This window comes from Pinus tabuliformis, chromosome Q (genome assembly GCF_031772625.1).
Source record: "Pinus tabuliformis cultivar Carrire ecotype Pingquan chromosome Q, CPIR1, whole genome shotgun sequence".
NCBI lineage: Eukaryota > Viridiplantae > Streptophyta > Pinopsida > Pinales > Pinaceae > Pinus > Pinus tabuliformis.
Window position 1 is genome coordinate 1,264,772,477 of NC_142296.1, and position 26,105 is coordinate 1,264,798,581.

Consider the following 26,105-nt stretch of genomic DNA (forward strand, 5'->3'; position numbering starts at 1 on the left):
GCGGCTTCACTTTGCCTGTATTTGAGCCCAGATTTTGCAATTTCTTTGGTCGCCACACCACTGCTCGACTAGGTAAGTATCATTTGCTTCCACTACCAAAAACAACTAGACTACCATATCACTAGAGGATTGGGTTCGATGAATGAACCTGCCTATTTGTCACCTGGGTGGTGAGCTACAGAGCCCGGGAGTGAGTTTTCTGCCTTGTTTTGGTGAGCTACAGGCATCGAGTCGAGCCCAAGAGTGAGTAATGCACCTTGTTCTGGTGACCAGGTGAGCTGCAGGGGAGTGTCGGGTCGAATTGGCTAGGGAGCAGCCCGTGGTTATTTCCGAATTCTCATTGGGAAGGTGCATTAACTCCTGGTGGCAAGACGACGATGGACTCCACAATTCTTGTTAGACGTGGACTTTAATGCGGAGGGTGGTGGAGCTCGGCGGAGCTCGCGGAGGGTGGAGAAGGGCGGAGAAATTACCGGAACCTGAGGTTTTTCCGGGCGGTGACAGAAACCGGGCAATTCCTCTGCCTGGGTAGACTACTCCCATATTATTAACCACCTCACTCAAATTCAATAAATAAATAAAATTGAAAAATAATATCAGTTTATTTTTATTTTTCTTTAATAAAAAATTAAATAAAAGTAAATAAATAAAATCAGTAATATGATGTCTACTTGAACATTTCAAAATTATTTATTATGACATAAAGGTATTACTTGAACATTTCAGAATAAAAATTATTAATTTGGATATAAATACTTTATATCAATTAAAAGAAACATTTCCTAACTCAGATGAGCACAGCGTGGAGTCAACCCTGGTTCAAAATATGGAGTCGAAGAATTTAAGACCTCTGAGGATCAATAGGGATCTTACATGTCATCATGTTCTTGAATTCAAGAAAATCCAAGAGCCCGTTGGAATCCGAATCATATGTACATATCATCTTCTGGCAGTTTTCTAAATTTTCCCCCTCCATGAATCCCAGATTACAGAGCACCCGTTGAAGCTCAGTGGAGGATATGAAGCCGTCCTTATTGATATCATAGACCTTGAAAGCCTCCGTCAAATCCTTACACCCATCGCCACTGCCCAATTCATCTTCTGATCTCATATCGTCGAGAAGAAACTGACAAAGCCCAACAAATTCATCAAATGTTAAGCTACCCTCTTCGCTCTGAGACATTTGTGCAACCACACATTTTAAGTCTTCTTCTGAAATATCGATTCCGATCCGACTCAGGGAGCGATACATCTTAGTTACAGTCAGCCTGTCGTCGCAATTTTCATCGATCGTTTCATACAGTCTGTGAATTTCGTCGATATCAATAGAAAGTGCCATTAATGCTGTAAATTATCCGGAGGAGGTATTGCGAGAAGTAATGAAAATTGCAATGCCAGAATTCCCAATATATAGGAGAAAACTGATCATTATTTCATAGGCGATATCGGCTCTTGGGCTCTCTTTCGAGGTAACTTGGGAGCAATAACAATCTCATTATGCTTCTAGTGACCATTGACGGCATTAGGAAAACTGGGGAAATGAAATTATGAAGAACCTCCTGGAAATTATTCCACTACCCGAGTTTTATTTGGTAACCCGATTTTTGAAGGTTTAATATAGGAAGAGGAAAAGTGTATCCAAGCCATGGGAAAATTGATGCAAGAAATGGAAATATATGAATAAAATTAGAGAATCTCCAAGAAAAATTATAAGGATTGACAAAAGAGAGAGCCTCGTATTATGAGGTATATTTCATTAAGGACACAGATTGAGAAGATACATAGATTGACCAGATACCACCTCTATCAAGATCTTGCAATATATGGGAGTTACGACCGAACCTCACCAACTATATCCATGTCGGATCCTGTGACTCTATCCTTTCCTCTCTTCAAATAGTGTGGAAAAAAAATAATGCTAGAACCGAAATCGAGGAAATAAGGAGTAAGCATAGTCTAGTTAACTTAATGAGATATTATTAGACTATGCTTACTCTTACATAGTCGAGATCTCGGAGTGAGGAACCTCAAATTAAAGATCTATCAAGTCTTTGTAGGATCTTAAATTGGAGCATATGTAGAACCTCTCATTGATTCCCACGACCCTACTACCCGGTCAATTTTCTTTTACTTCATTCCATATTCTCCCAGCTGATATCAAATTTTAATCTGTTGTATGAATTGAGTGTTCAATTTCATTGGGAAAAAGCCATTTATTCTCCAACAATGTCTTTGTAATTTGATCCAATAACATTCTGTTAGATAGGAACAGATTTGATAAATATTGATAACTCTCGAATAGAGTATTATAAAGAAAAGATTCATTAGATAATAACCTATTGGTTCCGAGCCATCTTTGGCGATGAATTAACGATTGGAAGCGGTCAACCCTTTCTCTCGAATTTTCAGTCAACCAACGGTTATATGAATATATAGGAAAATATGGCTGCATACGTTCCAATTGGATACCAATCGCTTGAATGCGTTTGAAATGCTCGATATGTCTATGTCTAAGAGACAATGGTTTCCACCAATTCATGACCAAAACCGAATTGATCGTGGATTTTGAATCATATCTACGAAAAAAACTTTGGATACTTTTTTTAGGGAAAAAATCAGCGATAATAGGTATTGAAAAATCAGTACATGACATTTTGATGAATCTAAAAGAAATTTTATTTAGAAGTGACTCGTACGGAATCCGAGAAGCTTCTATTTATATTGTTGGACCCAAAAACGTAACTGCTCAAGATATCATATTACCACCTTCTGTGAAAATAATTGATACTACATAACATATAGCTAGACTTACTAAATCAATTACTTCTGATATCAGGTTAGAAATTGAAAAAAATCGTGGATATATTATACATAGTCCAAATAATTATCAGGACGGAATTTTTCCTATAGATGTTGTTTTTATGCATGTTCGCGATGCGAATTATAGTATTCATTCCTATGGGAGCGGAAATGAAATACGAGAAGTCCTTTTCCTAGAAGTATGGACGAATGGGGGGTTAACTCCTAGGGAGGCACTTTACGAAGCTTCTCGAAATTTGATCGACTTATTTATTCCCTTCCTGCATGGAGAGGAACAGAACATCAATGGAATGAACAATAAAAAAGGGTCTAATATGCTTCCCTTCCCCCTTTCGCACGTATTGATTGATACGGGGGAAACGAAAGAAAAAATAGCATTTCAACTTATTTTCATTGACCAATTAGAGTTACCCCCCAAAACCTATAACTCCCTCAGAAGAGCCAATATACATACATTATTGGACTTCTTAAATTACAGTCGAGAAGATTTAATGAGAATTGAACACTTCGGGAAGGAATCTGTCAAACAGGTATTGGAAGTTCTAGAATTTTTTTTTGCAATTGATCCACCCATGAATTAGTTTCGGGTTCATAAAATGGTTGGTTTCATTTCATCTCTTCATTTCCTTTACCCAAGTTCTTTTGGAGAGTCATGAGAATCTTTGACATATCTCTCTTTCGTGGAATATTCGAAAGAAATATCTGACAAGATGGGTATATCTAGGGAGATATAATTTGTCTTAAGGCAACTACTCCCTAGATATATGAATAAAAAAATTGAAATATTTTTATATTCGACAGTTGGATCAAATTGGATTGGAAAATACCTAAAGTTAAAGATTCATCAATAGGCAACGCTGCCCCAATACCTAACCAAAGGGCTACTGCAGTACCGATCAAGGATACTGTTGTAGCTACTGGACGACAAAATGGATTCTGAAATTGATTCACATTCTCTAGAAAAGGCACCGTCAATGATCCCGCAGATACTAAGCCCATTAAAAGGACACCTAATAATTTGTTAGGTACTGTACGAAGTATTCGGAATACAGGGAAAAAATACCATTCGGGCAATATCTCCAAAGGAGTTGCAAATGGATTGCTGGTTCACCAATCATTGATGGTTCTAGAACCGCTAAACCTATTGTACATGCAATAGTACCTAAAATTACTACTAGAAAAATATATGAAAGATCATTGGGCCAAGCGGGCTCTCCATAATAATTATGTCCCATACCTTTAGCTAATTTAGCCCTTAATACAGGATCATTTAGGTCAGGTTTCTTTGTTATTGGGATAAGTAGATCTTTATGGATCTATCCCTCGAAAGAACCGGACATGCCAATTTTTATCATCCGGCTCGAACAATAACTGGAGGAAGTATATATCACTTATTTTTCCCGTGATGGAAGACGGATTGGAAAAATAGGAACTAATAATGTCTATGATCATCCATCATTGGTCATTTTATTATTCCAGTTAAATGCTCATGACCCAAGTAAGCTCACAAATTCGATCATGATCGATATGCCTTTTGGACCATCTTAGTCCTTGTAATTTGTGTTTATCACCATGAATAGACCTCAAAAGTTTTTTAGCATACAAGGTATTGACTTATTATTGATCCGGCCTCTCTCCTTCCTTAGATCCCTTCTTTCCAATAGTTTTCCCATAGAAATGGATGCAAGGGAAATGGATGCATTTTCACACTATGAAAAGGAGAAGTAAAGTCATATAGTCCAATTACTGAATATATGAAAATATTTTCCCATTGTCCGGATCTCACGAAGCCCTTCCTGATTCGGATTCGATCATAGAAAGAAATCTCTTGGAACGGAACAAACTGACCAATGCCTTTCCACCCAGGTGCTAAACTTCCTATTTCTAATAAGGAAATTGGGACAGAGGCACATTTTATCAGAAATATTTATGTGGTAGATCGGAGAAAGTATCTGCATGGCCTAATCAATAGTTCAAGTCACACACTCCCATAATCCATCTTCTCCGTCTGAGAATCTACTCCAATTATTTGTTTGTATTGGATGAATAATACTCCAAAATCGAAAGGAGAAATCCGAGGACCATATTTTCTATGGATATTTCCATTTTTGAATAAGAAATATTCCTGGCGATGATATATTACTGTCGTTATTCGGAACAATAAGTTATGAATAGTTATTTTCAATCTATCTTTCCTCTCTATAAAGGACCTGGAATACCCTGCTTACGGATCATTAGAAAGTGCATTGGCATAAATACAACAGTAAGAAGGGGTAATATGAAAGTGTGTAAACTATAAAAACGAGTCAAGGTAGATTGACCCACACTAACACTTCCGCGTAATAATTCTACCAGAGGAGATCCTATTATAGGAATAGCCTCAGGCACACCAGTCACAATTTTCACTGCCCAATAACCAATTTGATCCCAGGGCAAAGAATAACCAGTTAAACCAAAAGATACGGTCAACACAGCCAAAATTACACCTGTGACCCAAGTTAATTCACGGGGTTTTTTGAATCCACCTGAGAGATAAACACGGAATACGTGCAAGATCATCATTAGAACCATCATACTTGCCAACCATCGATGAATTGATCGGATTAACCAACCAAAGTGAACTTCGGTCATTAGGTATTGAACAGAGGCAAAAGCTTCTGTAACAGTCGGATGATAGTAAAAAGTCATAGCAAAACCAGTAGCTACTTGTACTAAAAAACAAGTAAGTGTGATCCCCCCTAGACAATAAAATATATTGACATGAGGAGGAACATATTTACTGGTGATATCATCCGCAATCGCCTGAATCTCGAGACGCTCTTCGAACCGATCGTATACTTTATTGAGATAGGTAAACTGAAATTCCCCCTCTGAAAACCGTACATGAGAATTTCCCTTCATACGGCTTGAACAAGAACACGCAAATGCTTTTGGACACGAATAAATAAATTTGGGAAAAGAGATACTTGAGGGTTCGTTGCCTGATCGGCTAGAGAAATGAAGATCATTCGAAACAATCCAGCATTTCTATTAGAAGACTCTATAGTGCCAAAATTTCAAAAAGTGCCAAAATTTCAAGTCGGCTCATCCCTATGATAAATCACTATAGGCCCTTTGAACGATCTTTTACCCTATTCGTGTGATCAGTTCCCTAGAAAAGAACTAATATAGACGATTTATAGGAATTATCTTGTCGAGATCTCAATAGATGAATCAATCCAAACCTCAGATTTCAATTAGACCCCGATGATTTTATCAAATCCCCAAAAGGTTCTCTGGGTAATAACCTTTTCAACGGGAGAACGCTCCTTTGCTGACATTATTACTAGTATTAGATACTGGCTTATCCATAGCATTACCATACCTTCTCTATTCATTGCAGGTTGGTTATTTGTAAGCACGGGTTTGGCTTATGATGTGTTTGGGAGCCCCCGACCAAATGAGTATTTCACAGAAAGTCGATAAGAGGTTCCATTAGTAACTGGCCGTTTCGATCCATTAGAGCAACTCGATGAATTTACTAGATCTTTTTAGGAGGCACTAATGACTATAGATAGAACTTATCCAATTTTTACAGTTAGATGGTTGGCCGTTCACGGGCTAGCTATCCCTACAGTTTTTTTTCTTGGGATCAATATCGGCAATGCAGTTCATCCAACGATAAACTCTATACTAAAGGAAGAGGAAGTATGTAGATATGACACGACCGAACCCGAACGACCAAAATGTTGAATTGAATCGTACCAGTCTCTACTGGGGGTTGCTACTAATTTTTGTACTTGCTGTTCCATTCTCCAATTATTTTTTCAATTAGGAACAATGATAATATTCTCACTCCATTCGAAGAGGTCCAATACGCATAATTATCTATGCTATGACTATTTATGTCTCGAGTATGACCACTTAAGAAAATGTGAAAGGGAGTAAGAGAAATGGCCGATACCACTGGAAGGATCCCTTTGGTTGATAGGTACTGTAACTGGTATTATCGTGATTGGTCTACTGGGTGTCTTTTTCTATGGTTCATATTCCAGATTAGGGTCATCCCTATAGTAGGAGAAACCTCTGAAATAGTGCAATTCTGGCCACGTTAACATAAGGACTCAACAATTGTCTGCTGGGATAATGGATCTTCAACTCTCTGGATTTTTTCCCTAACTTCTTCCCCGATTTGTTCCTTATCCACTCTACCAGAATCAGACGTGTCATAATAATATTTAGGATAAGCGGGTATTTCTTTTCTTTTAAAAAAGAAAAGAGAATGTACATTCGGTTGTATCCTCTTCCATATCATAATTTTCCGTCTTTTAGCACGTATGGATCCTTGGATTAAGTTCCGACGATAATCTGCCTCGGCAGAATAATGGTTTTGAACTACTCCTATTCGTCTTTGCCCAATATCAAAGGTCATTGTATCTTTGACCTTTCTTGAAAGAATCCTATTCGATGATAATAGAACTCGGTCTACATCATCATATTCACTTATCATCAAACCAGATGACCATCAAGGCACATGTTTCCGAATTTCTCTAATTTGGAGAGGTTTATTTAATAGTATTTCCTTGTAAAGGGCAATAAAATCTTTCTTTTCCATTGAATAACACTTATCACGAGGTATACCCACGCGAGACATTCGTAGTATTGTCCACTCATATTGCGCCAAACACTCGAAAAGGAAACACAAATTCTCGTAAACGAAAAGATATTCCTTCTTAAACAGACAAAGAATCAAATCCATTCTTATGATACCTGCGGGCGAAGGTTTTATAAGACGGTCAAATCGGGTGTAAACATAAACTAAAAAGTTTGTGTAGATCGGTCCATAACATCTAGCTACTTGCAGTGGGACATATATAATGGATGATCTCAAGGCTAATCCCAACCAATATGGTGGATTGATTTCTGGGATCTGGATCAGATAAGAGAAAATTTTCAATCTAAATCTATTTAAAGCATATTTGGGTTGAGGAGTTCCGGGATTAGAGGATATAGTGACCGGGACAAGCGAACGAACAGTATATGTAGGTAAGGGCTCCCAGGGTAGTGGAAAGCTTTCGTGTTCCAATTCCTGCCAAAGATAAGAGATATGGTACCCATACCCAAGTGGATCATTCGGGAATCCCTCTTTAGGGTCTCTCATAAATATCTCTATGAAATCCGAAAGATTCGAAATGATCGAATCGTTCAGCATTTGGGGGGACTCAAATTGGTTTATTGTTCCACGGAATGCCCCATTAAGGAATGGATCATACATTTCAGTAAAAGAATCCCCCTTAGAATTGGAGAATTTCACTCTCCTTTCTATAACATTTTCAGCGGGAGATCCATGGCTTAGAGCTTTCACTCGATCCGAAAATTCATTCCCTAAAGAATCTCTTTTTCTTTTCACGGTATGATTCCATCTATAATAAGGATCCTCAGATGAGCAAGAAGTATATAAAAAATCTCTATATCCACCGACGAGCTTTTCCCCAAGGACCAATACACTAGGTAAAAACGTAAAAGAGATTATTTATTTTCCATCACTTGATTATGCACCAAAAAATTATTGAGAGACTTCGGTCCTCACAGGACCTAGGCGAGTAAATGGGCTATTTCCAATATATCGTATCGGTTGATAAACCCTATTATGATCAAAGCACATAATGGGCCATGGTTGCTGCCGGAAAATTATGATATGGAAGAGGATACAACCGAATGTACATACCCTTTTCTTTTTGAAAAGAAAAGAAATACCTGCTTATCCTAAAGATTATTATGACACATCCGATTCTGGTAGAGTGGATAAGGAACAAATCGGGGAAGAAGTTAGGGAAAAAATCCAGAGAGTCGAAGATCCATTATCCCAGCAGACAATTGCTGAGTCCTTATGTTTAACGTGGCCAGAATTGCACTATTTCAGAGGTTTATTATTAATGGCTCAATCAAATATTAGAAAAAGTATTATATTACCATCACTTATTATAGCCAAAAATATGGGTCGTATTTTATTATTTCAAGTCCCCGAATTTTACAAAGATTGGGAAGAAATGAGGAGAGAAATGCATGTCATATGTGCTTCTGATGGTACCGAATTGTCTAAAACAACATTCCCAGACAAATGGGAAACACAAGGTATGCAGATAAAGCTTCTATTTCCTTTTCGTTTGAAGCCTTGGCATAGATCCAAACCCCAATCTGCAAAAATATTGCGTTGGAGTTATTTAACGACCTTTGGATTAGAAACTGACATACCTTTCGGTGATCCAAACTCAAAGCTAGGAATTTTTTCCAAATTTTTAAAACCCATCTTCAAAAAAGTGAAGAGACGATTGATGGGATCTACAGGAATAAGACGCGTTCCACGAGTTGGATATATAGACAAGAGTGAACTTAATGACCGGATACAAAATAAATTACTAAGTGAGACTACCCCTATGGGTAGTGCAAATGATTCATCCAAAGTTAATGATCAATTTGGATATGAAACCTAAACAATTAATGTGAAATATCAAGATGATTGGATGACCACAATGAAAGAGCGGATTGAATCTATCGCGATCATAAATAGCTCTCCTATAACTGGAATGTCTCTGGTGGATTCATAGATTCATACCGGATCGAAGGGAAGTTTTAACATATTGGGATCAACATTAAAAAAACGATTGGTTCAGATTCGACGAATACCTGGTTTATTTCGAAATAAAAGTGTACAATTAATCTGAAAAAGGTTCTATTCAATGAATTTTTTTATCAAAAGAATGGACCGAGATCTCTTAACAAGTTTTATTAATTTCATTGCGTCAAATATCAAATTTTGGATTCAATCCGCTTGGATTCGATCCACGAGGAATATAACAACAATTTACGGACGAATATTCATTATCAATAAAGATATTTCAAGAATCATTAGAGGTAAAATTACCAACTACTATTCAATCAACGAAAAAATACAAGATTTTGAAATTCGTCCTGATCAAAACATGTTCTCAATGTCCCAAGCATATATATTTCACAAGATATGGCAGATAAGGGCATTAGATATACAAAGAATATTGGATCACGAAAAACCACAAGATCTGAAAGAGAATGACTGGAAACAATGGTTGAGATGTTTTGACCGGTACAATTTATCCCCACAGATATGGTCTAGGATAAACCCAAATAAATGTAGAAATATAGTAAATAAGCAATGTACGTGTTATGAAGAACGATTCGTTCCTTATGAACAACAAGAAGATTCTATATTTGCGACTGTGATGGAACCTTTTTTGGGACTACTTCGGAAAATGAACAAACGTTACAGATACTAACCCAAAAAACTCAACAGTTACACCTACTTGTTCAACACTATACTTTGATTCTGCCCTCCTAAAAGGAACATCGGCTTTCACAATTCCTTCTTTGTCCACCAGAACTACTGGAAATGTTTCGAAAAAGGTAGGCATACGACGTACAGAAAGCTCATTTCCCTCCTTATCTTTGAAGATAGGGTGTCCTAACCAACCAACAGCTATTCCATCTCCATTTTCCATTGCACCTGCTTTGAATAACCCCCCCTTAGCTGGATTATTACCAATGTAATCATAAAAAGCGAGTTTCTCGGGAATTTTGGACCACGCTTCTGATAGGCTTAAATTTTCGGCCAGACCGGCACGAACCCGTCGATCTATTTCTTGTTGGAAGTATCCCTGATCCCACTAGTAACGAGTGGGACCGAATAATTCAACCGGAGTAGTTGCGGAGCCATACCACATGGTCCCAACAATAATGAAAGCTGCAAAAAACACAGCAACAATACTGCTGGATAGGACCGTTTCAATATTCCCCATGCGTAATCCTACGTATAAACGTTGGGGAGGATGAACACTGAGATGGAATAGACTTGCTAATATACCCAAAATACCTGCTGCTATATGATGAGAGAGTAAAATTTCTTTCTCGTTCTAACATAGAATGCATTACATTAAAATAATCATCTCCTAGAGGAGCATGCATAATGGCATGGACATTTTTGAATGAACTAGCTACTCGTAGAGTTCCAATATGAGCAGGACCAGCATACATCCAATGGGCTAATTTCATAAATTGAACCTTATCTCAATCTTTGGAGGAAAAAAGCAAAGTTTCATCATTGGATGACAAATGGGAAATTCATAGAAAATTGCAATCTTCACCATGTAATAGTGCACCTACACGTCTCCATCTACGTTGTTCTTCGACTGGAAGGCCTAGAGCCAACTATCGAGACTTTGGATTGTCCGGACACATACTCCGTGAGATGGCCCACGCATGTTTATTGCCCGGGATAAAAAAAATCGAGTTGGTAGGAAAAGAAAAAAAGTAATTGAAGTTTCTTGTGATAATGGGATATAGTACCCCTATCCCTATATAGGGATAGGGGTACTATATCCCATTATTGTTTTGTGTACCCATTCTGATTATGATATAAATCAATGGTGCGAAGTCGAGTAGTCTGGTAGCTCGCAAGGCTCATAACCTTGAGGTCACGGGTTCAAATCCTGTCTCCACCAGACTAGAACATACAAAGTATTTTGGTTCGGAAAGGATTGCTCTCTCACTTATCAATTTATAATTGTATTATAAGTGAGGAAAAGAAACGATCAATACATGAACTATTCTTTTTCATATTCCATGTGAAGGGCGGGTAGCGGGGATCGAACCCGCATCTTCTCCTTGCCAAAAGCTCTATTGCTATTTCTGAGGGTAATCCACATTGGTACAATGATAGAAAGGGACCCACCACAATAACGGAACGACCTGAATAATCAACTCGTTTGCCTAGTAAATTTTCACGAAATCTTCCCTCTTTGCCTTCGATCACATATGAGAACGATTTATAAGGCCTATTATGACTGTCTCTCATTGGTTTTCCGCAGATACCATTATCGAGAAGTGCATCTACGGCTTCCTGGATCAATTTTGTTTGATAAATAACAAATGACTCAGATCCACTTCTTGCTAATAAATTTGTAAGAGTATTATTCCGATTGATAACTCTTCGATAAAGTTCATTTAGATCTGACGAGGTAATAAGTCCACCTTCACCTAATTGAACGATTGGCCTCGGTTCGGGAGGAAGAACTGGTAATAGGCATAAGACCATCCATTTTGGTTCTATATTTGTTCGAAGAAAATGTTTAGCCAATTTCATGCGTCCAACTAGAAAATCCTTTCTTCTTCTAATTTTTTCATCCTCCCATCTATCCACAGTAGATTCTTGGTTCTCTTCCAATCTATTCCATTTCAATTCCACCAAGTTCTTCCATTCCATATGTGAACGATCTATAATCATTTGCAGATCCAGACCCATTATTTGTTTCCCGATAGCATCTCCCCCAGTAGCTATTTCTCTCTCTTTAAATGTTCCAGAACCCTGAGGAAAGAGGTAATAAGGACGAGCAGAGAGGTAATGAGGAATAATCTCTCTCCAGGATTGAATCTCATAATCGAATGTACCCTGTGATCTCAATAAAGTTGGTTTGTTAGCTATGGGCCTAGCAAGAAAAAGATTTGGATAGGTTATTCTAAGATTTCCCCCCCCCCCCCCCCCCCCCCCCTTAAGGATCGGACGTGAAAGTTTCCTCTCATCCGGCTCAAGTAACTAAAAAAATAGATGCAAAAAACTCTTTTTCGCTCTGAAGAGAGATCGCTACTCTCTGCTCAAGTTCCAAGAGAAATTGAGTATTCCTTTATGTTATGATTCTACAACATAGATATGGAATTATTGAGCAGTCTCCTCCCTTTCGAACAATCCTTTTCTTCTTGAAAGACCTTCAATTAGGGATTTACTTGTCTTTATCTCGTTCCATTTGATCCTTTAGGTTCCTGCTTGCTTTGCTTTACTTCGATGGTTACAATACTATAACCCAAAAAGAACAAAATTTCGTAAACAACATAGGGGAAGAATGAAAGGAGTATCTTACTGCGGCAATCTCATTTGTTTCGGTAGATTCGCTCTTCAAGCACTTGAACCCACTTGGATCACATCTGGGCAGATAGAAGCCGGATGAAGAACGATTAATCGTTATGCCCATCGTGGCGGAAAAATATGGGTACGTATATTTCCCAACAAACCTATTACAATGAGACCTGCAGAAACACGTATGGGTTCCGGGAAAGGATCTCCCGAATCTGGGTATCTGTCATCAAACCAGGTCAAATACTTTATGAAATGGGCGGAGTATCCGAAACCGTCGCTAAAGCAGCTGCTAGAATAGCTGCATACAAAATGCCTATACGTACTCAATTTGTTACTACTTAACCCAACCCATCCATACAGAATCAAAGAGTTATTTTTGGTGGAAGAAGATTACTAGTTCGTAAGAACTCTTCCTTTTTTTTCATGTTATCTGCCGAGGTAAAAAATATTTTGGAGGAAAAATGATTCAGTCTCAAACTTATTTGAATATAGCGGATAACAGTGGAGCCCGAAAAATAATGTGTATTCGAGTTCTAGGAGCAAGTAATCGTAAATGCGCTCATATAGGTGATGTTATCATTGCTATAATTAAAGAAGCAGTACCTAACATGCCCCTGGAAAAATCGGAAGTAGTTAGAGCCGTAGTTATACGCACCTGTAAAGAATTTGAACGTGACAATGGAATGATGATACGATCTGATGACAATGTAGTCGTTGTCATTGATCAGGAAGGAAATCCAAAAGGAACTCTAGTTTTTGGTCCGGTTGCTCAGGAATTGAGACAATTGAATTTCACGAAAATAGTTTCATTGGCTCCCGAAGTATTATAAGTACTGATAGATCTTGTAAGAATCTTTGACTTAAGGTTCATCAAATGGTACATGGATCAATTAAATTCATTGCACCTCAGGCATATTCCTCAAAGAAGATCGAAAATGCCTTTTATATCGAGACCAGGAATTCCTAAGAATTCGTTCGTCATGGGTAATGATACTATTACCAATCTAAGAGGCCTCCAACACAAAATGCCCGAACAATGGCGAAGGAGACCTTGGTAAGCACAATTTAAGGGTTACATCTTATTATTCCTTCATAAGCTAGTGATTTGATTAGACAACTTGAATTGCATACCAAAAATATGGGTTTCACTTTATTAAAAAAAGGGGTTCCATTGGTTCGTGGATTGGGGAAGTGGATTAAGGAATAAAATCCATATTGAAATTAAAGGAAACCAAAGCATGGAAGTCTTGGTTACATTAGAGTAACTACAATGCACAAAGAATATTTAAAATTCATTGAATTAAAAGAGTGTACATGGAAGGAGGGGGTCATAACCACCGTTACAATAAGAAGTGCACCAAAAAGGATTGCAATGCTAAGATGTCCACTAAGTAAAATTCTTTTAAGAAGTTGCAAATACAATCTATTAGTAGGGGAGAATTTAAAGTATTAGTAGCCACTAATGATGTGAATTGATATACAAACATTTTCCATTTGTCATACTCATGTATCAAAGATAGATGAAGGGGAGGATGTGTGGCTATTCATTCCTTTTTTATATCAACAACTAATGCATTCCCAAGTTTTAACTAAGGTTTAAAACTTTGGGAGTTCATGTATCATTGATCTTTCTTTGCATTAATTTGATGACATGGGTTGTTGGAGTATACCATTGTGGAGATGTGGGAATGGAAGGAGTTTGAAGGTGAGGCCTTGCCATCAAGCCTTTATAAAATAATATATAATAATATAGGTAACACATGAATTAAATGATTAGTGAGATGGGTGAGCGATAAAGAGATTTAAGGAAGAAAATATTAATCAATCACATGATTATTTAATTAAATCTTAAATTTTGGTTGGTTGATAGTTTAGAATATTAATGGTGAAAGGCATTTATCAGAGGGAATCATAAAGGAATTGTTGAGAATCACATTTTGATTTTGGGAAAGAAAGGAAGAAGAAACTAGAGAGCTTGAGAAGAAAACCAAACATTGAGTGATAGGTGCTATAATTTCCTTTTTCTTTTGTAAACCCAATTGAGACATCTTTTGTAAACCCCACTAAGACTTAGATTGGTGTGTAATTTTAAATTCTCGAAGAGATAATTTGGCCCAAAGATTATATTTTCTTAAGTGCACTTTGTGCATTGTTTTTAAATGCTTTGAATTTTTAATTATTGCTTTGTTAAGCCACCCATTGTTTGTTTGCTTTATTTGCATGTTGTGTCCTTCCATTTCAATTTTTGTGTGCTTTTAGAAATTAGATTTGTGATGATGGTGTGTTGCATCACTTTGGACCTATTGAAGTGGGTCTTGATTTATGCATGCAAGAGAGAAGAATAATCTCAACAACGAAAGCTTGTTGGGTAGAATTCTTATGGAAAGAAAATAGTTCTAACAAAAGGAAATTGTTAGGTAGAGTTATGAGAAGAGAAATTGTACTAGTAAAGAAAAAAAATAGTAGACAAAAGAAGGGTAGAAATACCATCACAGGCTCAAGAATAATATAAAGGAATTGCAAATCAGATTACCAAGATGTTGAGGGCCATGTTGATGAGGATGGATGCCTAGAAAGTAACTCAAAGAAGAGGATCTACAACAAATATTCATAATGTGAGTGATCATGGCTAGCGCCTTGAATGTCCACACGCAGTTGAAAAAATTGAAGCTCTAGGGGAGAGAGTTATAAAGTCTTTAATATAATGAGAGTTAGATCAAAGATAGCAATCATATTTAAGGAGCATAAACCTAGAAATAGTCATTAGGTGAGTTAGGAAGATGGAGAAATTATTAAATTTAAACTAATTAGAAACCCCAAAAGAGTGAAGTATGCACACACCAATCTAAAAGGGAATACATATATGCGATGGTAAAATTTGAAATTGGATAAACAAATCAAGAAAAAAACAAAATTAGATCATGGGAGAGGATGCTTGCCAAGCTAAAGGGTAAATTCATTACAATGAATTACACTTTAAACATCTTTCTGAAGTTGCAAAATCAAGAGAAAAATATATAAGAATGAAATAATATATTTAATTATTACATTAGTTCTCCATTAATTTGAGCAAAGTGGTGAGGTGATGAGGTTGTTACTCGGTACATTACATATTTAGAATGGCAAACTATTTTTCACATTATGGGTGAATTTGGGAAGCTTCTGGCGTAGTCATGAATTCTGGGAAGTTTGCAGTATATACATTGGATCAGAGTCGACATTGGTAATGGACATAGCGAACCTTTTTGGGGTTTTATCCCTATCTTTGAGTGATGGTTTTTGATATCTGGGTTTTTTCATCCAACCAAACAGATACGCCTTAAGTGACTGGAAATGGCTGGAGATGAAATGTGAAAATAGGATGGCAGCGACTTAAGTGACTGGAAATGGCTGGCGCTGAAATTTGATAAAAAATGGCAACCTGGTGTAACAGATGGCTATCTTTGGGTGGTAGATTGGTGCTTAAGGCAATTCGATATATTGGATGCAGATTATATGCCTACCAGCGACTGCCATTTGCTAGATCAAACCTATCATGGCTAACTTCCTTTAGGAGGGTACAGGGGATAAGAAAATCTCATAAAAATTTGAAGTTCTTTCCAGATAGGTGTCAGCAGGCGGGTGGGGAATTATTGACTTCGACATATTCAATTGGGCTCTGTTGATAAAAAATATGTGGAGGGCAGTCAGCGTGGAGGGTATTTGGCATGTAAAGAGAAAATACATGAAGCAATATTCTCTGATATCCTGGATTCGAGCAAGTGCACCTGTTGAAAAGGAGGCATCTATGTCTTAAAGGAGTTTGATGAAAGTAATCCCCTGGTTCATGAGTAAACTCATCTGAGATGGGTTGTAGGTAATGGAGAGCTAGCCGAGATTGGTTTGGCTGCCATCATCGGTATGCAGAGAACAAATTAAATCTGTTTATCTGGTTTTTTCATTAAAAAGAATATTAAAAAAAATCAATTTTAATTTTTTATTATTATCATTTAAAATTAATAAAAACTAAAACATATTATTTATTTATTCTCTGAATTGGCAGTTAGGTTTGTGATATGGTGTAGCGAAATGATACTGAATGTGTCTTATTTTCAAGTCTTCCATAACTTATAAGGGTGCATCTTTGAATATAGTCTGACAACCACCTTAGTCATGGCAGTCTAATAGCACTACCTCATTATGTAATTTTATATCATAAAGATCATATATATAATTAAAATAGCGTTCAATAAATGAATAAAATAGAGAAAGGATACCACGTTCTTATCTTTCTATATCTGATATTTGGGATGTCAGTTATTTTCATTTTTTTCTTTTCAAGAATTGAATAGAAGTAGATAAATAAAACCAGTAATATCAGATCTACTCGAACATTTCAAAATTATTAATTAATTATGATATAAATAATTTATATCGATAAGAAGAAAATTTCCAAATTCAGATGAGCACAGAGTGGAGTCAACCCTGGCTCAAAATATGGAGCCGAAGACTCTAAGATCTCTGAGGATCAACAGGGATCTTACATGTCATCATGTTCTTGAATTCAAGAAAATCCAAGAGCCCATTGGAATCCGAATCATATGTACATATCATATTCTGGCAGTTTTCTAGATTTCCCCCCTCCATGAATCCCAGATTACAGAGCACCCGTTGAAGCTCAGTGGAGGATATGAAGCCGTCCTTATTGACATCATAGACCTTGAAAGCCTCCATCAAATCCTCACACCCATCGCCATTGCCCAATTCATCTTCTGATCTCGTATCGTCCCGAAGAAACTGACAGAGCCCAACAAATTCATCAAATGTTAAGCTACCGTCTTCGCTCTGAGACATTTGTGCAACCACACATTTTAAGTCTTCTTCTGAAATATCGATCCCAATCCGACTCAGCGAGCGATACATCTCAGTTACAGTGACCCTGCCGTCGCAATTTTCATCGATCGTTTCATACACTCTGCGAATTTCGTCGATATCAATAGAAAGTGCCATTAATGCTGTAAATTATCCGCAGCAGCTACTGCGAGAAGTAATGAAAAATGAAATGCCAGATTTCCCAATATATAGGAGAAAACTGATCATTATTTCATAGGCGATATCGGCTCCTGGGCTCTCCTTCGAGGTAACTTGGGAGCAATAACAACCTCATTATGCTTCTAGTGACCATTGACGGCGTTACGAAAATTGGGGAACTGAAATTATGAAGAAGCTTCTGGAAATTATGATGAAGCTTCTGGCCGGATCCTGCGCCGTCGATCAGATGTTAGGGTTCTGACGGTCTACCAAATCGTGTGGAATGGAGACAGTGAGAAGAAAGAAGATTCTGGGAAACTCAGCAATGAAAAGTCAGGCAGAAGTCAGCGACTCTGCACGAGGATGGCCGCTGGTGGAGCCCAAAAGAGTAAAGGCAAAAACGGATGGATCCCAAATTTCAGCAACTCCACGCAGGCATGCACGCTTCGACCAGGCGTTCGCGCGGACATGTGCGCAATAACAATCTCATTCCGCTTCCGCGTTAGGGAAATTGGAGAAATGAAATTATGGAGAACCTTCTGGATCGATCGCGCGCTGCTTTCGCCCACGGTCACACTGTCACTGTAATTTATATCAAAGATTTTGTAAGCCTTTCTTCTAAATATGAATATTTGCTGTAGATCCTACTCTTTGAGTCACTTTCTAGGCATCCATCCTAATTAACATGGCCCCAGGTAATTTGATTTGCAACTCATCTATATTATTCATTAGTCTAGGTTGGTATTTAGATTTTTTTCGTGCGTTATATTGTTCTTTACTCATACAATTTCTCTTCTCATAATTTTACTTAACAACTTCTTTTTCCTAGAATTATTTTCGTTTTATAAGAATTTTATCTATCAAGCTCTTGTTGAGATTGTTCTTCTCTTTTGCATGCATAAATCAAGACCTGCTTCAACACTGAAGTGATGCACCACAGTATGATCACAAATCTAATTTGTAAAAGCATACAAAAAAACCTCAACATAAAAATGCAACATAAAATTATAGAACAAATTTACTCTAGCAAAAAAAAACCTCAAAAAACATTGAAATGAACTAGAAGTGTTGATGGTTTTTTAGATTTTATAAAAGTAGCATTAAAAACCAATTTTTTTACAAAAGACACCCTAAAAACAAAAACTATTGCTGGAATAACGTCTTTTTTTAAGGTAAATTTTCAACATTTTTAAATAATGATAAAATACCATGACTTCTAAAATCTTACTAAAAAATGTTGAACATTTACTTTAAAAGAACATTATTCGAGCATAAACACTTCGTTTTTTGGAGTTGAGGTAATAGTTCTCATTTCATTAATAACTTTGTTCTATAATTTCCTTTTTCTTTTGTAAACCCAACTGAGACTTAAATTCGTGGGTAGTTTTAATATCTTGAAGAGGTAATTTGGCTCAAAGTTTATACTTTCTTTAAGTGCACTTTATGCATTGTTTGTAAATACTTTAAATTTTTAATTAATGTTTTGCTAAGCAGCCCATTGTATGTTTGCTTTATTTGCATGTTGCATCCTTCCATTTCAATTTTTGTGTGCTTTTAGAAATTAGATTTGTGACCATACTGTGTTGCATCACTTTGGTGTTGAAGCGGGTCTTGATTTATGCATGTAAGAGAGAAGAACAATCTCAACAACGAGAGTTTGTTGGGTAGAATTCTTAAGGAAAGAAAATAGTTCTAGCAAAAGGAAGTTGTTAGATAGATTTATGGGAAGAGAAATTGTATTGGTAAAGAACAATATAACACACAAAAGAAGGGTGAAATACCAACATAGGCTGATGAATAATATAGAAGAGTTGTAAATCAAATTACCTAGATGTTGAAGGCCATGTTAAAGAAGATAGATACTTAAGAAATAACTCAAAGAAAAAGATGTAGAACAGATATTCATAATGTGAGCAATGATGGCTAGCGCTTTAAATGTCCATGAAGCAATTGGAAAATTTGAAATTCTAAACGAGAGACTTATAAAGTGTTTGATATAAATGAGAGTTAGACCAAAGATAGAAATCACTACCTATTTAGTGAGCATAAACTTAGAAGAAGTTAGAAGTCATCCCATGAGTTAGGGAGATAGAGAAATTATTTGATTTAAACTAATTGAAACCCTAAGAAGTGAAACATGCACACACCAAGCTAAACGGGAATGCATATATGTGATGGTAAAACGGGAATGCATATATGTGATGGTAAAATTTGAAATTAGAAAAACCAAGAAGGAAAAAAAAAAAACAAAATTAGATCATGGGACAAGATGCTTGCCTAGTATTGCAATGGATTACACTTTAAACATCTTTATGAAGTTGTTGCAAAATCTAAGAGAAAAATATATAAAAATGAAAGAATACATTTAAATTTTTAATCATTACATTAGTTCTCCATTATATTTGAGCAAAGTGATGAGAGTGATTAGGTTGTTACTAGGTATATAAATGGTCCCTGTTATGTTATGCAAGATGAGTAAGTAATTAAGATATAAATACTTTATATTAATGAGCAGGAACATTTTCAAATTCATATGAGTACAAGGTAGCGTTAACCCTCGTTCACAATATGGAGCCGAAATCCCTAAGATCTCTGACGATCAACATGGATCTTACAGGTCATCATGTTCTTGAATTCAAGAAAGTCCAATAGCCCGTTGGAGTCCGAATCATATGTACATATCATCTTCTGGCAGTTTTCTAGATTTTCCCCTTCCATGAATCCCAGATTACAGAGCACCCGCTGAAGCTCGGCGGAGGATATGAAGCCGTCGTTATTGATATCATAGACCTTGAAAGCCTCCATCAAATCCTCATACCCATCCCCATTGCCCAGTTCATCTTCTGATCTGGTATCGTCCAGAAGAAAGTGACAGAGCCCAACAAATTCATCAAATGTTAAGCTGCCGTCTCCGCTCTGAGACATTGGTGCAACCACACATTTTAACTCTTCTTCTGAAATATCGATCCCGATCCGATTCAGGGAGCGATTCATTTCATTTACAGTCACCCTGCCGTCGCAATTTTCATCGATCGTTTCATACACTCTGCGAAGTTCATCGATATCAATAGAAAGCGCCATTAATGCAAAAAATTATTCGGAGCAGGTACTGCTAGAAGTAATGCAAAATGTAATGCAGGTTTCCAAATATATAGGAGAAAACTGATCATTATTTCATAGGCAATATCGGCTCCTGGGCTCTCTTTCGAGGTACCTTGGGAGCAATAACAATCTCATTCCGTTTCTGGTGACCATTGACGGCTTTAGGAAAAATGGGGAAATGAAATTATGAGGAACCATTCTGTATGGATCGCCCGCTGCTTTTGCCCACTGTTTCGCCGTCAGAGTAACGGATGTTGGGCTCTGACTGTCTACCCAACCGTGTGGAATGGAGACGGTGAGACGAAGGAAGATTCTGGGAAACACAGCAATGGAAGTAACAAAGAAGTCAGCGGCTCTGCACGAGGATGGACGCTGGTGGAGTCCAAGAGGAGGGAAACTCTTATTTCCACTTCTATAGCAAATTTAATGCAGCCTGACATGCAAGGGGAATAGGGGTGCCTTGCTGGTAACATGCCAAAGTCAACTTTGAAGGAAATATAAATGCAAGGTAACTCTTATTCCGCTTGCATGTCATGGTGCATTAACTTTGCTATAGAGGTGGAAATAGGAGTTTCCCAAGAGGAGAAAGGAAACAACAGATAGATCCCAAATGTCAGCAACTCCACGTAGGCATGCACACTTCGTGGATCCAAGACCAGGCGTGCGTGCGGACATGTAGGGACTCGGGAGTATTATCATAATGCAATCTAAATATTGCCCTATTCTAACTGTGGTAGTTTTTTTTTCATTTTTTTTTTATTTTTCTCCTGAACCTGGCAAAATCTATCAAACTCAGGTGTCAAACCAACAGTGAGGACAGCCATCTCTGGCTATCCGCGAATGTCAGTTTGACTCATCATTGTTATCAAGGAAAACCACGCCACTTGTAATAACCCGCTGGTGGTCTGTAAGGGAGCAGGGTTTCACTCTTCCCAGATGCCTCTAGGTCTTGGGCTATTACCCTGTAACCCGTTGGTGGTCTGTAAGGGAGCAGGGTTTCACTCTTCCCAGATGCCTCTAGGTCTTGGGCTATTACCCTATTTCCTTACGTCCGAGGAACACTGGCTCTTAGCCAAGCAGAAGCAGTTTTACGGCATACTCCAGGCCGAAATTTTTTATTACTGTAGTCTAACGATTATGTTTTTTTTTTGTCTTGAAAACTATGAAAATTTTGATTATATTTGAAAAACTCTGACAATTTTGGTTATATTTGAAAAAATCTTACGGGGATTTTTGTAAATTCAAGTAAAAGTCGTCAAATTTTAGGTGTTTTCGGAGTTTTTGATGGTGCTAAATCTATTTCCACCATCAAAAACATGATTCAAACACTTTCTCTACAAAAAATTTTGAATTTTTTTTGCCCGCCACTTAATGTTGTCTGGGCAATCCCTCCCCCTCTGTAGTGGACTCCGTTTTTTTCCTTCCGGTTGAATTTGTCTTTCATGGAATTATAAGTGTGAGTTATGATTTCTCCATAATTTGAGTATCTTAGAGATTATAAGTGTGAGTTATGATTTCTCCGTAATTTGAATGGTTTAGAGAATTTTTTTGGGCACTGATTCTATTGTTAAATATTACAAGAATAATGAATTCTCCATAATTTAAGTGTTTTAGAAGTTTTTTTAAATCACTAATTTTGATTGTTAAATTTATTTAATTTCCGAATTTAGGCCTCTGTGATCCATAAGTATAACACTGACAATTTTTCGGTAATAATTGGTTTCAAATGTGGTTATTATTGAACGATTCTAGTATTATAATTATGGATCACAAAGGCTTAAATTGGAAAATTACTACCCATTGCGATTAAAGTTCATGACGATGAACCACATTGATTAGTTACTATTTAGATGTGTGGTTATTACCGAAAAATTATTATTATTAAATTTATTTAAATTAAGGAATTTAAATATATAAATATTTTTAAAATTACAATTTTATAAGAATTATATCACTAAATTTAAAAGGGAAATAAATGTTAATTAAACTTTATATCACTCTATACGTGATTTTCAATAGAGGATGTCTTTATTTTTTATATATATTTTTTTTCATAAAATGAAAAAATAACACTTTTCTATTAATCTTTTTTACTTAGCATACAGTTTGACATATGGCATTCTAAGTGATAGTAGTGCCTTTGACTCCATGTTACAAGATTGTTTGTTTCATTTAGGTTGGGTTATTATAACATTGCTATATAAATAAGGGAAATATAACATTTTGTGTGTGTTAAAATAAGGGAGTATTAAGGGGCGGACCATCGGGTTTATAGAGTATTTTTATTTACAATTTAGAGGAAAAGTGGTCATATTAGTGAAATTATAATAATGAAAAAAATGGTAAATTGGGGTTGGAAAGCTTACTATAGGCTTGACAAAAATTGTAAATAACAATCTTTGAATATGAGATTAAAAAAACTCATCTTTGAGACCATTAATACTTCTATTAATTTATATGGATGTGAGGTTTGGAGATGCAATATCTCTAGAGAGTCATGGACAAAGATCAAGTATATCCAAAATAATTTTAAAGTCTATAATCTCAAAGAAAAAAATGCACCCTACCCCATCCTCATAGAAGTAGAGCATGCCTATGACTATTGAAAATTACTTAAAGTGAGATGTTATCAAACTCATTTTTTGTTTGACAAGCAACTACAACTAATATAGATCCATCTTAACTCCATGTCTATCATCCACTAAGGAATCCCTCAAGGTGAAATCAATTATTTTCAATTTAAATTTGTTTGATAAATAACTACAACCAATATAAATCGACCCTAACTCCATATCTATCATCCACTAAGGAATTCCTCGAGATGAAATCAAGTATTTTCAATTTAAAACAGGGTTTTATCTTAAGAGATTTGATTCTCTTGGCACATGATAGATCCAAAATTAAGATGAATCTATATTGGTATATAATGTAGTAATTATAAATGTAAGGGCATAGCTCAAAGAAAAAACATTATTCAACAATAGAGTTATAAGACATTTCAAAAGTTACAAATTAAATTTAGCCAACATTTTTAATAAGAGTAATAATTCATTCTTGTCTTTGCTAAGGTGGATGGATTGATGTTACCATAGAAGGGTTCTATCCTCATGGAATTTGAGTTTGCACACCACTCTAGAATGGTTTTTGAACCACATCGTTTTGCATTAGTCATTGAGCATATTTATTTGTTAGAGACATACACCACATGCTACACATTCTGTATTTTATGTATATTAATATTGCAAATTGATTATGATGATGGGGAAGACAAAGAATAAGGAGAAGGTCCAAGAGTTCAATCTCAAAAAATGAGAACTCAATGTGAATAGTGAGAGGTTGCTCAAAGATGTTTAATGTAATTGAGCTCATCATTCAAAAAATATTTTTTCAACTATGTTTGGAAAATAGTGGGAATGCCACTACCCAAGTTTTTACATTTTGGTGACCTAATTTTTGAAGGATTAGTTTAGGAAGAGGAAAAGTGTATCCAAGCCATGGGAAAATTAATGTAGAAATGGCAATATATAAGGAAAATTTACAAAAGCTCCAAGAAAGGAATAGGTATTGACAAAAAAGAGAGGCCTCCAACACAAAATGTCCAAACAATGGCAAAGGAGACCTTGGTAAGCACTTTTTTAAGGGATAAATCTTATTGTTCCTTCATAAACCAATGATTTGATTAGACAAATTGAATTGCGTACCAAAAATATGGGTTTCACTTTATTAAAAAAAAATGGGTTTCATTGATTTGTGGATTGGGCAAATGGATTAAGGAATAAAAGCATGCATGTCTCAGAAATCCAAAGTCTTGGTTACATTAAGGTAACCAAAAAGCATAAGGAATATTAAAAATTCATTGAATTGAGAGAGTATACAATGAAGGAGGGGGTCCAAACCACCATTACAATAAGAAGTGCACAAAAAGGATTGCAGTGCCAAGATATTCACTAAGTGAAAATCTATTCCAACTTTGTTGCAAAGTCAATCTATTAGTAAAGGAAAATCTAAATATCACTAGCCACTAATAATGTGTGAACTTAATTGATACAGAAACATATGCCATTGGCCATACTCATGGATCAAAGTTGATCAAAGAGAGATGAAGGAGAGGATGTGTGGGCCATTCATTCTCTTCCCATATAAACCACCAATGAACAACTTTGGGAGTTCATGAACCATTGATATTTCTTTGCATTTGATGACATGGGTTGTTGGAGTATACCATTGTGGAGATGTGGGAATGGAAGGAGTTTGGAGGTGAGGGTCTTGCCCTCAAGCCTTTATAAATAAGATATAATAATATATGTAACACACAAATTAAATAATTTGTGAGATGGATGTGCAATAAAGAGATTTAAGGAAGAAAATATTGATGAATCAATCACGTGATTATTTAATTTAGTATTAAATTTTGGTTGGTTGATAGTTTAGAATATTAATGGTGAAAAGGATATTATTAGAGGGAATCACAAAGGCATTGTTGGGGAATAACATGTTGATTTTAGGGAAAGGAGGAAGAGAAGTTAGAGAGGTTGAGAAGAAAAGAAGACATTGAGTGAGTAAGTGCTATAATTTTTTTTTTTTTTTTTAATAAACCCAAAAGAGACTTAGATTGGCGGGTAGTTTTAATATCTTGAAGAGATAATTTGGCCCAAAGTTTATATTTTCTTAAGTACATTTTGTGCATTGTTTGTAAATGCTTTGAATTTTTAATTATTGCTTTGTTAACCCGCCCATTGTATGATTGTTTTATTTGCATGTTGCATCCTTTTCCATTTCAACTTTGTTATGCTTTTAGAAATTAGATTGTGAACATAGTATGTTGCATCAATTTGACATTGAAGTGGGTCTTGATTTATGCATGCAAGAGAGAAGAACAATCTCAACAACGAAAGCTTATCGAGTAGAATTATTTTTATGGAAAGAAACTAGTTCTAACAAAAGGAAGTTGTTGTGCAGAGTTATACGAAGAGAAATTGTATTGGTAAAGAACAATATAGCACACAAAAGAAGGGTAGAAATACCAATATAGGCATCCATCCATTCATAGCCATGTTAATGAGGATGGATGCCTAAGAAGTGACTCAAAGAGTCCGAGTCTACAACAAATATTCATAATGTGAGTGATGATGGATAAGGCCTTGAATGTACATAGCTGTTGAAAAAATTGAAGTTCCAAGGGAAAGGGTTATGAAGTCTTTAATATAAATGAGAGTTACATCAAAAATAAAAACCACTACTTACTCTGGGA

At 36.3% G+C, this 26,105-nt stretch overlaps 3 pseudogenes; all 3 read right to left on the reverse strand.

Moving 5' to 3' along the window:
• Nucleotides 1–808: 808 nt before the first annotated feature.
• LOC149224413 (calmodulin-like protein 3 pseudogene) lies at nucleotides 809–1,339 on the reverse strand (annotated as a pseudogene).
• Nucleotides 1,340–17,158: 15,819 nt separating this feature from the next.
• On the reverse strand, nucleotides 17,159–17,757 carry LOC149224414 (calmodulin-like protein 3 pseudogene; annotated as a pseudogene).
• Nucleotides 17,758–20,199: 2,442 nt separating this feature from the next.
• LOC149224415 (calmodulin-like protein 2 pseudogene) lies at nucleotides 20,200–21,006 on the reverse strand (annotated as a pseudogene).
• Nucleotides 21,007–26,105: the final 5,099 nt, after the last annotated feature.